Source organism: Centroberyx gerrardi, chromosome 9, assembly GCF_048128805.1.
Source record: "Centroberyx gerrardi isolate f3 chromosome 9, fCenGer3.hap1.cur.20231027, whole genome shotgun sequence".
In the NCBI taxonomy this organism is placed as follows: Eukaryota; Metazoa; Chordata; class Actinopteri; order Beryciformes; family Berycidae; genus Centroberyx; species Centroberyx gerrardi.
The window spans coordinates 31,214,753-31,230,031 of NC_136005.1; positions in this window are offsets into that span (position 1 = coordinate 31,214,753).

Below are 15,279 nucleotides of genomic sequence, written 5' to 3' on the forward strand. Positions count from 1 at the left end.
TTCATGGAAATGGCACTTCAGCGGTACATGCGCCGTCACGAAAATAGAGCCCTCTATGTCATTACCGTGCTAGTTTAGGGTTTGCTAGACGTCCCTGTTTTCTGGGGACACTCCCCAGGTTTGGTGCTTTGTCCCCGGCTGGCACTGTCCCCGGATTTCTCCCTCTCTGGACGGCATTAATACTACCAGGGGAGGTCTGGTGATTGGTCATTTCTACCTCAGGACTAGCAGAAATACATAAGGAGAAATACATAAACAGGTACTTCCTATTTCCACAATACCACAGGATGAGTCAGTCAGTAACCGGAGAACTTTCCAGAGAAATCTGACCACATCACTGCTTTTGAATGAGTGTGTTTATGTGTGTGTGTTTATACAGTATGAGTCACTGCTTTGTACTGTGTGTTTGTGTGACTGGTCTGTGCTGTGGATGAATGCATGTGTGTTTGTGCATGTGTGTGTGTGTGTGTAAGGCACTGGCCTGTTTTATAAGGTTGTATGCGCCTCACTGCTCTGTGCTACGAGTGACTGTACTTGTATTGTTTCACTCAGTGCCTAAGTGTATCGTTATTTGTATGCGTGTGTGTGTGTGTGTGTGTGTGTGTTGTGTGTGCTTCTGCTTGTTTGGTATTATGTGTCCACTGGCTGTGTCTAATATAATGAGCTCAGAGGGTTGGAATCTGGGGGGTTTTGGGCTCTGGCCTTGAGTTACCCCCTGTCAAGTACTGACCAGTTTGTGTGTGTGTGTGTGTGTGTGTGTGTTAGGGTTCGACTGACATGGGTTTTCGGAAGGCTGATAGATGATATTTTGTGCAGATATACAATGTTTTTAAATTTGACCATTTTCATGCTAAAAAGTTCCAAAAGATGACAAGTATTCTTCTAGATATTGAGTATAGCTAGCTATGGTTTCCTTTTTTGCAACTGTATCCTATGTACTTCATAATGTGGTTATTGAGTTGTTTAATTTACTTGAATTTGTTTTTTTTAACCTTTGATTTACTCACATGCAGTTTATTTGTTAACATGAATGGAATTTTTATGAGCTTATTTTTAGGCATATTCTATCTGTTTTTTTTTAAATCATTTTATTTCTTAGGCAACAAATTAGTTTATGTAAAGACAATTAATTTCTGTTTATGGATTTATTGATCCATAAAAACAACAACAACAACAACATAATTTAAGATGATAATTGAAAACAGCATTTAGACCATAGGACATTAAAACTCTCCATTGAAACCCAGGATGATACTACTACTACTACTACTAATGATGATAATAACAATAATAATAACGATAATAATAATGATAATTGGAAAATAAAATAAGAATAAGAAGAAACCATATTCATGCATACTTGTGTAGAATAATGTCTCATTAGAATCAATTCAGGTTGGGCTTCCCATAGATGACCAGTGCAGTATTGATCAATTCTGCAATAAATATGTAATCAATCAAACTGTATCATATCCATCATATCAGAGATGGACGACACTGACTTGACCAGATCTGATTTTTAATAAAGAGCCATTATCCGGCCCATATACAGTATCTGCAAACCCATATATCAGTCTAATGTGTGTGTGTGAGGGAAAAGAGAGGAGTTTTGTCCATATTAAGGGCCAATAATGTCGGACAGCGGAGCTCTTTGAGCCAATTACAGGCAGAGGTGCTGCTAATTGCCGGTTTAAAGCAGCTGTGTTGGAGTGACGTGACCTGGACACTGGGAGAGGAAAAGGAAACCGGGCGTTAAGACGTCGGAGACAGATAGTCAGCCAAGTATGCATTACACAATCTGGACCGAGCTGGCTCCGGATAAATTTAGCAGGTCATCAAAGTTTTCGACTGAGGCAAACTTTTTAAGGACGGGAGAAGGGATGAAGGACAGCGAGCCAACGTGAGTCTTTAAAAATCATTAGCAGGCCAAGTGACTCCGAGAATCCCTTTTTTAATTATCCACCAAGACAGGCTTGTTTTTTGGCCCACTAATGAGATGCAAAGCCCTTGTGTTGTAAGACAGAGCTGAGCTGCTTGGAGTGAGCTACATGCTACACTGTAGAAAATGACAAGGGGTTATTTTTTTTTTAACCTGTATACTTATCAAGCTTACTTCAGTGTATTTTAATTGAAATGATCTCGGTGGGAAAGCAGACAATTTTGCTGTCTAGGAAATGGCCAAAATTTCATCGAGATGTGTATCTGTTTTCATGACAATATGATAAGAAGATATGATAAGAAACTTAAGTTGAACTGAAATTAGCACATACTGTATAACACACACTACAACCCATATAACACACAATACAACACATATACTGAAGGGTCCTTCAAGGAATTTGTGATTTTGTGATCTCGATTATTAATGCAAGTTCAACCGATATTTGCTGTATTTGCGAGAACTTGCAATTTTGCAAAATTGAAATGAAATGACTAAATCAACACAGTGCTTTTTCATGATTTGGTCCACGCATAATAATGTTAAACATAATGAGATGTAGTTTTATTCAGCCTACAGGACGAAGAAGTTGAGTCACTTTGGTTATGTTTATGTTTAGGTTATGTTTTCACCCCTGTCTATCTGTCTCTGCCTATCTGTTTGACTGTTTGCAAGATATCTCAAAAATTAATGAACGGATCTGGGTGAAATTTGGTGGACAGATAACCCTCGGCCCAAGGATCACTTGATTAGATTTTGGTGGATCTGGGGTTTCCGCCATTAGACGATTTTTGTGTTTTTTTACCCATAACCATTATGCTGCATTCCTGTGCTGGTGGGAAAGTCAGACATCTGGGGCTTCCAAGTTGACTCCTAAACAGCATTCCATTCACATGCTATTCTGTTGGAAAATCACACCCGGTTTGAATGCTATTTCCTGGAGCTGGTAGAGATTCAGTGTGTTGCTCAAGGACACTTCAGCAGGGTGGATACTTGCCAACATGTGGGTTTAAACCATAGACTGTAAAAAAAAAGATGGAGTAGTGAGTGTGAAGTCACCCACAGGTTTCTGAAGGGCTGTTTTGACGCCAAAAGTTGGGGTCTGCAAGCGCCGCCATGTTGACATTTTTTGGAGCTGGAGCAGCCAGAGCGAAGCCAGGGGTTTCCCACAGCACCGCAGCGCCGCCTGCTATTGGTCCGTGATCGCCGACCTGCACGATCACTGGACAGGCGACCTGTCAATCACTCTGAAAACTACCCCGTTTTATAACAGTTACATCCCGTTAATGACGCAATTATTTTGAAAATTGCCATACGGACACATATTAGAAGAAGTGAAATTAGCTACTGAGACCAAAACCTCTTGTCGAAAAAATGTATTGACTTTATATTTTGAGTGAGAAGTTGGGCTGTGGTCCCATTGACTTGCATGGAGTTGGGCGGGATTTAGAGTCTTTTTGGAGCCCTAGTGGACATTAGAGGAACTGCAGCTTCCAGCCACTTCCTTATTGGCTTCAAAATTCACCCATGGTCGCTTGGTTTAAACCGGGGCTTCTGGTTGAAGGATGGTCCTACACCACTCTGCTGCCCGCTGGTACTAGATAATAAATACTATGTACAGAAAGCTGTAACGATCAAAAGGAAACGCTTGTGTCCATGTGATTTGAGTGAGGATCGCATTTGCATTTTAGGCATTAATCTGACTCCAACAATGAGTGCATCTAGGATAGGCTTCAATAGATGACCACACAACCAAAAAAGAAGGAGTACTGCAAAGGTCAGTTAGCGGCTTTACAACATTCCTATGACCATCATATAAGAGCGAAGTGTTAGGAAAAGAAATAGAATGAGCTAGAAGGGATTTTTTTTTCCTCTTTTCAGATAGGATTATTGAAGTATAGAGGCCATCGACAGACTCTCCCAGCTTAGCATGCTAATGAGCGTGTTTCTTAAACCTTCCTCCAGATAGTAGAGAGGAAATAGTGTCCCAAATCCCAAACAGCAGCCCCTCCATGTCCCGTTATCAGCCTCCTACTTCACAGGCAGCAGGGTAACAGAGACAAGATGAAGCGTCTGTTTCATCTCTCCCGCAGAATGACTTCCTTTACTTAGCATAGAAAGCGAGGGAGCCGCCGCCCTGCAGTGAGTGGGAGGACAGCAGCGAGGTGGCATGGGGTCAGACATTTAGCATAGCATAGCAAAAATAGGATGTGGTCCAGTTTGATATGATACAGTTTTATTTACATATTTGTTGTAGGATTGATTAATACTACACTGGTTGTCTATGGGAAGCCTGTAACCATAACCATTATTATTATTACTGTTATTATTAATATCATTATTATCCTGGGTTTCTATGGAGAGTGTCAGTGTCCCATGGTCTAAATGCTGTTTCAGAGGCTTTTCCATCCTGACAAGAATAAAGATATTGAATTGAAGCAGAAAATTTCAGCCATCAGGAGCTTCAATTAAAAAATATTGGCATTGTTATGATCTTTCAAAAACCCATATAAATCAAGGAAACAAAAGGTTTTGGGGTTAAAGGACTATACCAGTATTTTTGCATGTTTTAGCCCATTTACTACAACTTCTGTATACTTTATATTACTACCATTACATTATATTACGACCATTTTCCAAAGCATACCATACTTTTTTAGATGTCTGAATGTGTTTTTCCTACCTTCCAGGCAGCCATTAATTTCCATTCATTTCAATAAGGTTTGAAAACCAACTTGCAGAGATTTGAAACTTGTTTGAGATAGGTAATCCATCACAGTGAACATTTACTTTTGTCAAAGTTACTGCTATCATTGCGTGGTAATTTAGTTTAATGCCCGTATTGATTTGAAAAGTCTTCACATCTTCTGGACATCTTCTTATGCTGGTGGGAAAGTCGGCTGCCAAACAGCATTGCATTTACATGCTATTTGGTTGGAAAATCAAACCCAGTAGACAAAGCATAAGCAAACATGGACTTTCTCAAAAGGATGATGTGGATTTGGCTTCTTCTTACATGCTTTTCTGATTTATCCGGTAGCACATGAATACACCATTCCTCTCTGACAAACTCAGAAATTCCTTCCATACAGAGACACCCACACAACAAAATGTACTGTATGTCTACGCCAGAAAATAGTCCCTAAAGAAGAGATTCATTTACAAACTAAATCCAAACGTCCATGACTTCTAAGCCCGGAACCGAAAGCTAGCCAGAGCAGCAGCAAATTTTAAGGTAGGTTTATCACCTGAATGTTTAAAACTTGGGGGAAAAAAGTAAATATTCAAAAATCTAGTATGGTATGCTTTGGAATTGGTATGCGTGCAGTGTATATATATATATACTGTATATCTATAGCATTGAGACAGCTAATAACCTGAGTGTTACTCAAGTCAGTGTTCGCATTTTAACACCCGAACCAGAAAATTCTTCCTCGTGCAGACGAAAGATATTGAGTATCACCACAAAATATCATCTATTGGCTGTTTCAGGTGAAGAATATCAGCATCGGCCTTCAACAGCCCATATCGGTCACACCCTAAAGCACCCACACACAGAGGTAGAGGAGAGAGGAAGAGAGCGATGGAGAAAAGGAGAGAGGATTAAGATAGGAGCTGTGCTCTATGTTCACCCCCTGGGGAGTTCATCCTGTTGGGTTTTCTGAGAGGAGGCAGCCAACACTCGGAGCTGAGAGGTTTATTTGGACCATATCTGCGCTGCAACACCTTCACCCACTACTGTACATGTGGGAAATGACATGGGAATTGCAAACAGCAGGTTGGGAAATGGTATGTATCACACCTACGCATGAATCTACAGACACACACACACACACATTGCAAGGGCATCACATACTTAGCAGGAGGAAGACAGAAAAACGGCAAGACTTGGATATGAATCTGGTTCTCGAAATGAGGTCCAGGTAAGCCCAGGAGTGCTAGAGGAGGCTCCAGGGGTCTTTGCAAAAGTTCCAGGAGGTCCCCATTGAAACTTTCATTTAATTAACTAGAAATTATCTCAATTAGACAATGTACAGGTTTGACTATTCCGTTGGCTCTCGGTCTCACTAGGCCAGAACTTTCTCCACAGCACTGTGCCAACACAGGAACCCATTATCGTTGCGGGATAAGGGGAAAAAAGCGCTCTGATTTGTTTGTATCTCTTAAACCAATCACACTTCTTGGGGTTGGCGCTTTAGCCAAGGTGGCGGAATGGTGTCCTTTCAAAATAGTGTTGGGAGGAACATGTACGTGAGAGGCAAGTGTTGTGAAAATGGACAAATCACCACCCCAAAAAAAACTCAATGTAAGAACGATGTATGTCATCTATGTGCCAAGAGCTTAAAGATAACCGCAACAAACACAATTGGATTTCCACCTTTATTTATTCAGGGGAGTTTCACTGAGAGCAATGCTCTCAGTTTCAGGAACGCCCTGATCACATTCACACCTGGAAGCTGATCAGTACAACCAGAGTCTGATCTGCTGGCCACTGAAGCAGTTGGGGTTAAGGGCGTTGCTCAAGAGCACCTCAGTGGTGGTAATGAGGGAGGGGCAAGCGCTGCTTTTCACTTTCCCCACCCAGATTTATCCTGCCGGTCCGGGGGATTGAACCGACGATCTTCCGGTCACAAGCTCGCTTCTCTAACCTTTAGGCCACCACTGCCCACGAGGATAATTGGTGCTGTGGAATATTGTGGACTATGGTGGGTCATGAGTCATCATATGGTAGTATGTGTGTTCAACAGTGGGTCATTAGGTGTGAAACATTTAACATAAAGAAGAGCCAGTTCTAACAAGGAATGCTAAACAAAAGTAACTATGAAGCTGTTGTAGCCTTCCAGGAACAGCAGCATGATCACACAATGTTGTGATTGTCTAGGAAGTGTTGGGCCTTGTGTATAAGCTTTGTTATAATGAACTGCATATATGCTTGTATTGTCTTCTCCCCAATGCATGAATACATCTTTGATATAGACGGAAGACTGTTGGTATGCTTTATACAATAATTATTCAATGAAGAACCTAGGAAGATCTTCGTAGACATAGAAATTCTTCCACAGTGCCAAGTTCTGTCCACAGAACTTGTGGCGCGACTTTTTTGACAAGCGCAATCAGTCCACTTTTTTGACCAGTCATAGCTCGCGCACCGTCAGTACAAATTGCACATTTTGCCCAGATTATGTCATTTTCTCTGAAAAAGTAATCAATCACTTTGAAAATTTCAGAATTGTGCACCCTCACATCAGATGCCATTTCACCAATTCGCCGAGCAATCATTGTGTCTGACAACGGGATAGTCTTCAGTTTATTTACATATTCATCATTCCCAAACATTGTCTTGCACATATCACTGGCCGCAGGCAATATCAAATCTTCTGCAATTGTATATGGTTTTTTACATTGAGCAATGCCAAGAGCAACTTGATATGAGGCTTTCAAAGCAAGCTCTCCAACTTTCGCTGATTTTCTCATCATTGTCTGTTGGCATTGGAGAGAGTTTAGACGAGCCTGAAAGTATTCCAGTGTTTTATCTTGCAAGTGGCTGTGATTCTTCTCCAAGTGTCGCTGCAGCATTGATGGCTTCATGCTTTCGTTTGAGAGCGTCGCCAAACAAACAACACACACCGACAATTCAATCCCTTCGGTTTCTTTGAAGGTAAATCCAAACTTTAGGTAGGTTTCTGAATATTTTCAGGACTTCTCTCTTTTGCGTTTACCCTCTGCCGCTGGGGCAGGTGCTGCTGGGGCAGGTTCACCTGTGGTCTCGGACGAGGTGGAAGGAGTAAGGCCACATGTTTAAGATAATCATCCCATTCACCACTGCAGGCAAGCAACGATTTGGCCAGCTGGTCAATGAGAGTCCGATTAAAGCGTTCGACCATGCCATCTGACTTGGGGTTATACGAGGTGGTACGTGTTTTCTTAATCCCCAAAAGTTGACACAGTCTCTGAACAATCTCAGCTTCAAACTGCCGGCCCTGATCACTGTGAACCACTTCTGGAATGCCATGTACTAGCACATAGTCCTCAAACAAACACTGTGCTATTGACTGGGCTGTTTGGTCAGGAAGAGCATACAGATTTACAAACTTGGTAAAGTAGTCTTCTACTACTAACACATATCTGTTTCCCTTAGAAGTTACTGATAATTCCAGAATGTCAGTCGCCACTCTCTGGCGACTGACATTCTGGAACCCCTTAGGGTTTAGTCTAAGGCCTGCCGCCTGAATCCGGGAGAAGACTTCATGCAGGCTGGAGAGATGGTCCTCAAATGTGGGGCTGTATATCAGAACATTGTCGAGGTACACCATACACACCTGCCATGGAAGCCCTCTGAGTACTAGCTCCATCATGCGCTGAAATGTTGCAGGTGAGTTAGTGAGGCCCATAGGCATCGACCGCCACTGGTAGAGGCCCCTGCCCGTCGTGAAGGCCGTCTTCTCTCTGTCTTCCTCAGCAACCTCCACCTGCCAGTAGCCATTAGAGAAATCCAAGGTGCTAAACCACAGGGAGCCCGCCAACGCATCCAAGGTATCATCCACCCTGGGAAGAGGATGAGAGTCTTTCACGGTTATACTGTTCAAGCGGCGATAGTCGATGCAGAATCTCCACTCACCATTCTTCTTCTTTACGAGGACGACAGGCCCAGGGGCTGCAGCTCTCCTCAATTACCCCATCAGCCAACAGGGCCGCCACCTGCTTGTCTATTTCTTCTCTCTTTTCTGGTGAGGTCCGGTAGGCGCGCTGTCGCAGGGGAGGATGATCACCAGTCTTGATGTGATGTCTGATGAGTGTGCATGTGCCAGTCGCCCCTTTCGAAGTGCTAAATATCTCCTTGTGTTCTGCCGCTCTGTTGTGTCCTGTATCAGTGCATTACCTGTTGATGGGATAAACATTTCTCCCTCCAAAGGGCCCATCGGCGCTGTAGCTGGTGTTCGGGCCGCAACATCAGCTACATCTCTTTTCCCGACTGGTTGACTGGGTCTTCCCTCTTGGGCGAGAGAAAACGCACTCCTCGCCGTCTCAGTGTTTCATCATTAAAGGGGCCCGCCAATTTGGAGAGCAGGCTCGGTTGTCGTAGGGCGACCGGTAATCCTGTTTTTCCCCGGGACCTCCCTCTGCTCCCTGTTCGCGCCAGCCACGGTCAGGTGAACGCCCCCTCTGTTCACCCCATGGACGACGTGACTGGCAGCCCTGCTCCCCACAAGCACACTGACACTGACCTCCACGCACTGGGTGAGAGGTTTTCCATTCATCTCTCCCGCCACTGGATCTCAGTCGATTATTTTCCTCTGCCATTCGTCTCATTTCCATCCTCATTTCCCTCATGTCTTCAGTAAGTCTGTCCATAGCTCTGTACAAACCACCTCCATCAGATATGGAGTGCACCATTGCTGCTGCACCGCTTCCAGTAGGAGTCTGGCGTACCTGCGTGTTGACATAGTCCATCTTTAGAGCCTCTCTGGCCATCTCACATCGTCCGCCGATAACCAGGGCCTCTTCCAAATCAGTAGCCCCCTGTTCGTGACATTTAGCTCTCAGAGCCGGGTCGAGCCGAGCCAGAAATCTGCGGAATTTCTCCTCTTTCTGAGCTATATCACCGTAGCCTGGGAATGCTTCTTGAACTAGCTTGCTTATTTCTGCGGCGTACACGTCCAAACTCTCACCTGGAGCACGGAGACGGGCAGAGAGGTTTGCTCTGAAACAGTCCAGAAAATGCCTTTGTCCAAAAGCCTCCTGCAACTTCTCCTTTACTGTAGCATAGTCGGCCTGAATGGCCGCTGGCAGGCTATCCCACAAGAGAAAAGCAGCCTTGGTCAGCCGCGTTGGCAAAATCCTAACCAGTTCGTAATCGTAGTCACCTCCGGTGCCTCCCACCAGCGCTTTCACGGCCACTTCATACTGTCTGGCCCAGCTGGGAAAACTTTGTCTTTCCTCCCCAGCGAAGGGCGGTGGGAGTTCAATCCTTACGTGGCTGGCAAACGGCCTTTCCCCGCGTCGCTCCCTGTAGTCCAGCAGGTCCTCGTCGTACTTACACATTATACAATTTCTTCCTTTTTTATTTATTTATTTTTTTGTATATATTTTGCTCTTTAACTTCTCTAACTAACGTTACTACGGTGAGGAGATAGGTGAAGTCCCCACGCACGACGCGGTACGGACTCTCCGACACGTGCTAACTGTACAAAGCTAGGCTAAGCCGGTGCTAGCAGTCGCTAGCTAGTTAGCTGAAACTCCCGCAACTGCCTCGCCTGTCTTACACAATATGTTTATCTTATGATGGGCGTCCAAGCAGGAATTATCCCACCGCTGCCACCAATGTAGCCGAGCGTTATTGCGCCTGTACTTCTGCAGGTTATAAAATAAAACACGGAGGCTCCGTCATGTGAACAAGACACATGTCAACACTTTATTTCTTCCCAGCCAGTCAATCACCGTCCACCCATGCTCAATATTATTATTTTTGTCTAAAATACATTTTTAAATTTTTCACATAAATTATTTTGACAAAAATTGGCGGACACCCTGCAGTACCTCCGCGGACCCCCGGTTGAAGACCACTGCACTAGGCCTATGGGATAGGAATCACAAAGATTAATGATTATGATATGACTGTAACATAAAGCATGTGATGCTTAGGCTACTACCATGGATATTCCCCTTATGAGCAGGTTTATACTGTAGCCTACATTGTCCCTTCCTTACAGGAGAATTACAACAGCTTGACTAGGACACGGGTCCTAATAATATTTCATTTCCATATGAGAGAAAGCTTAAATGAATACATAAATACTCTGTTAACTATTTACATAGTAGCCTTACTGTGTAATACTGTCGGCTAACATTGAAGGTGTGCCTATATGAACTACTCTTCATCTTGCACCGTTGTCAGGAATGATGGCACCAGCTCTTGCTAATTCATTAGTTTGGTGGTTCAATATAATGTTCTGCATATTTAACTTGTTCTTTTCCACAAGAAGATTTTCCTTCTGTAGCTCCAGATTCATTTGTGGTGCTGGAGCGCGATGTCATGATCCATGGCACAAGTCTTTCCGTCAGTCTCTCTCCTGTAGAAGACTCTTTAGCTAATCAAACGCAGTCAGCAGTCAGCCTAGCTCTCCAAGGTAATATGCTTACATTAGGCTAATGCTAGTTACAATGTTGCTAAAGCGATACAGCGAATGATGAAACTGGCTGTGGGAGATGACTGGTTACAATGTAACGTTAGCTCAGCATGTAACGTTAGCTACCGGAAGGTTAGTTAAGCTTAGCCATACATTAGCATTAACCCATTAATCATTCTTACCTGTTTTCGCACCTCCTTATTTGGTGTGGTGATCATCTTCCTGGCTGCAGCTTTTCACCACTTTTTTTGTCCTTTTATAAACAAGATTTCTTGAGTTGATTTTGCCCATTATTTCTTGCCACATACTTTGTTCAGACTTGATGTTACTTTTGGATCATATTTGCTGTATAGGATGTGTTTTCTTTTTTTTTTTTTTTATCATCTAGCAGCACGATCTTCCCATTTTCACACCAATTTGGTTTCCTTTTTCTTTGATCATTCTTGGTCAGTGCAGTGTTTGTAACTGTTTGGTCTAATACTAATGGTTAAAAACAACATTTGCTTGTCAGCAGTAGACTAATGTAAGAAGCAGCTTTACTGTTACCATGGCAATTCCCACATGAAATGCAAGCCTTTGATGTTTATTACAACGTCCTGAAATGTAAACTGTAGGTTAGGAAAAATAAGTGAAATTCTAATCAGTTATTCACTTTTACTTACAACATTACAGAATATACCTACATCTATCTCTCTTTCTCAAGCCTGATTGTTACATATTTACACATTATTAAGCCGGCAATTCTCCAATGGACCTCCATGATGGTTGATAGATCTGTGATGCCACTGTAAAGCCTCTATACACCCTCAGATACACGCAATACACTCTTACTATTATACATATACAGTACATACAAACAATGCAATAGACAGAGTGCGTTTGTCTAATTGTGTCTGATGTTTGTCTAATTGTGTCTTATCTGAGGAAAGGAACCTGTTTTGTTTTTTTTTCCTTTCGTCTTTGTCACTGTTGCTGTGCCTATGTGGACGGCGGGCTGCTGGGTACAGATACTGCTGACGTGCCCTTGGGCCTGGAAACCCCAGCCGTGTGTTTCATGTTGGATTGGAGATAAAAGACTAGAGGAGTAAGAAGATTTAAAGCTTCTCCAGCGAAGCAAGGCGCTGCTGACCGGGACAACCACGCACCAAATACCAATGCTGGGATCTGTGTGTGTGTGTGTTTGTGTGTGTGTGTGTGTGCATGACCGAGTCTCTCGCTTATTCATGTATTTGTGCTCTGCATTTTCACAGCAATTTTAGCCTGTTATTTGCCCATTCACAATCTGCTCTCTCAGTGTTTTATTTATGGGATTCACTTACTCGTTGGATCATTAAGAAACAGTTAAATAGATTTAATTTATTTCCACAGCATGGCGTTTTTTAGTAGCGGCTCAAAATCCATGTTGTGGTTTTTGACTGAATGGGGCTCTTTCTTAAAGTGTAGTTTTATAGACTGGCTTTTATGTGATGTGTTTTATCCTATTATTTTTACTGTTAAATTATTTTTACCCTCTATCCTTTTACCTTGCAGTGCTTTTACTTGTTTTAGTTTATTTTAGAAATATGTTTGCTTTTATTGTATTGTTAAACCATTTTGTGAACTGTTTTAAAAACTGCTATACAAATAAAGGTTATGATTATTAGGATATATTCTACATTATCCGTGTACTGTATGTGTTCATGCCTAAATCCCAGTTTGCCTTTTCAGAGATTGGCTTTTCAATGATGTTGGGGAAGTTTTGGGGCATGTAACATTTTGTGTGAGGTTGTCATATGGGTGTGGCCAGCAGTGAGCTGGTTGTGGCTATCAAGGTGAGGCTAGCAGCCACAGGGAAGTCACAAAAAACAACACCAATGGGGGAAAGCAGCAAGAAAAGCAGAAAAACAGTGAAGCTAAACAGTCAAAAACACTTTTACTGCAGATTGGCTGTGTTCACCATCTGCTTCTTCCATGCCTGTGGAGGCTTTACGGATGCTGGTTACCTCAACCTCAGGCTAGATGAGTAACCTCAGACACCTGGTGTGTGCCAATTAGTGGGTGTGAACGACAGACCTTAAAGTCACACGGAAATGAAAAGTGACTTTTTCGCTTTATTTTTTAGCTCATTCTATCATATCATACACCTATTTGACAATTTATTGCAAAAATGATTAAAAGCGATCTTTAGCGGTGACTTTGTGTACCAGGAGCCGTACATAAAAATTCAAACCAATAAAACCATCATTATTGAACAATTTTGAAAAAATGTTGAACTGCGTTTCTCTCCCTAAGATATCCCATTGGTTTACAGTTTTGAATGATCCCTCACCATGTTATGTCCCGCCCCAATGTCCTGTTTCAACAGGACATACATCACATTAAGGAAGCAAGATGCTGTCAAAATGCAGTTAGTTTCATTGTGACTTTAAAGTTGTATGTCTCCCTGCTACACATAGATTCATGTTAACCTGCCAACAGAAACCAGGATTCATCAGACTATAATAATAATAAAGTTTATTTGTATACAGAATTCTTCAGATTCTGATTCTGCATACAGAATCAGAATCACAAAGGCAGCATTTTTCCACTCTTCGGTCATCCAGATTTGGAGATCATGTACACTGTATATTCTCTTCTTATGGTTGTGAGATGCCTTTCTGCACATCACTGTTATACTGAGCTGTTTTTACTGTAATGTTAGCTTGAACCAGTCTTGCCATTCTCCTCTTGATCTCTCTCTTCAACAAGGTTTTTTGGCTGACTGGAGGGTTGGGTTATGTCATCATTCTCTGTAAACACTTGACACTGTAGTATCATATTATGTTAAAAGTTGCTAAGAAAAATCATCAGTTTTGGGGTGTTCTGGTGGTTCAGTTGCATACCAGATAACTGTGATGTCCTGGGTTCAAATCCAGCCTTTTTCACAAGTCATCCCCCTCTCTCCACTGTGGACTATCAAATAAAGGCTGAAATGGCCCCCAAAAACCCCCCCCAAAAAGATGATGTCTCTTGCCCATTGTGGCATTTAGTCCAACAGTAACTGAACCTCTCTGCCCTGCTTGCATGCTCTACCTTCTGCTTTATTCATACCTAACTCATCGTCTGGAGGAGCTGGCTGTTTGCATAAATGGAGAGGTGTATCTAGTAAAGTGTATACTGAAAATGACTGCATCAACTGACTCTTTAACTGCCTATTGATCTGACTGAAAATAGCCTCAAAGTGAAAATGGCTGCACTTTACACCTGACATTGGTTCCACAATGACAACAAAACAAAGTGTGTTACTGCTCTAATGCTTATTCAGCTCACTGTATACATGTATAGTGAGCGTACTGGCTGCTGTGTGATGAAGAAAGTATAGCTACCGACCTACCAGCCAAAAACCATTCTCTCAGAACACTCTGAGGCAGCATAACTGAACATCCCACTCCTTTAGCTTAATCTATGTACTGGAAAAGGAGATTATAGTGAACTTGCACTTTTAGCTATGATAGTTAAGTACATTTAATATCAAATACTTCAAATTCATACTTGAGTAGGATTTGAGTAGAATAAATGACTCTTACTTTCACTGGGATTTTATTGTTTCAGGGTAATGTCTATCCCCCCCCCCCCATTTTAGCTTCACTTCATTGGCTACCAGTATGATTCAGGATTCATTTTAAAATTTTATTGATCATCTTTAAGGCACATTTTGGACTCATGCCTAGCTACATCTCTGGGCTTTTAACCCCTTATGAGCCAAGTGCAGCCTGAGATCCTCCAGTGAGTGCATTTGTGTGTGTGATTTATTCATATTTTTTTCACAAAAGATTAAATACCGTTTTCCCATAATGAAAAGATAAAAACATGCAAAATTTTTTAATTTGTAATCCAAATTATACATATACAAGGATTCAGGATATTAGCATGTCATTTTTCAGAGACCACAGCCAAAAGAACAACAAGAGAAAAAATACAATCTGTACATATTTCAGTTTACAGTGAGTAGCCAATTGGAGAGTACCAGAGAACACTAAGGCAAATCATCAACAGACAGAAGAAACATTGCCTTTTTGCATTTAATCCACCTCAGCGGAGTAACAAAACGTATCCTTGCTACAAAACGAGGACTGATGACTCCCTTTATTAGCAATCAGCTGCATAAATTACACTGTGATAAAAGCAAAACGAAACAAAAACAGAAGAGATCTATCTAGAGTCTAGCATTACTGTACATGTCTTCTCACTAGC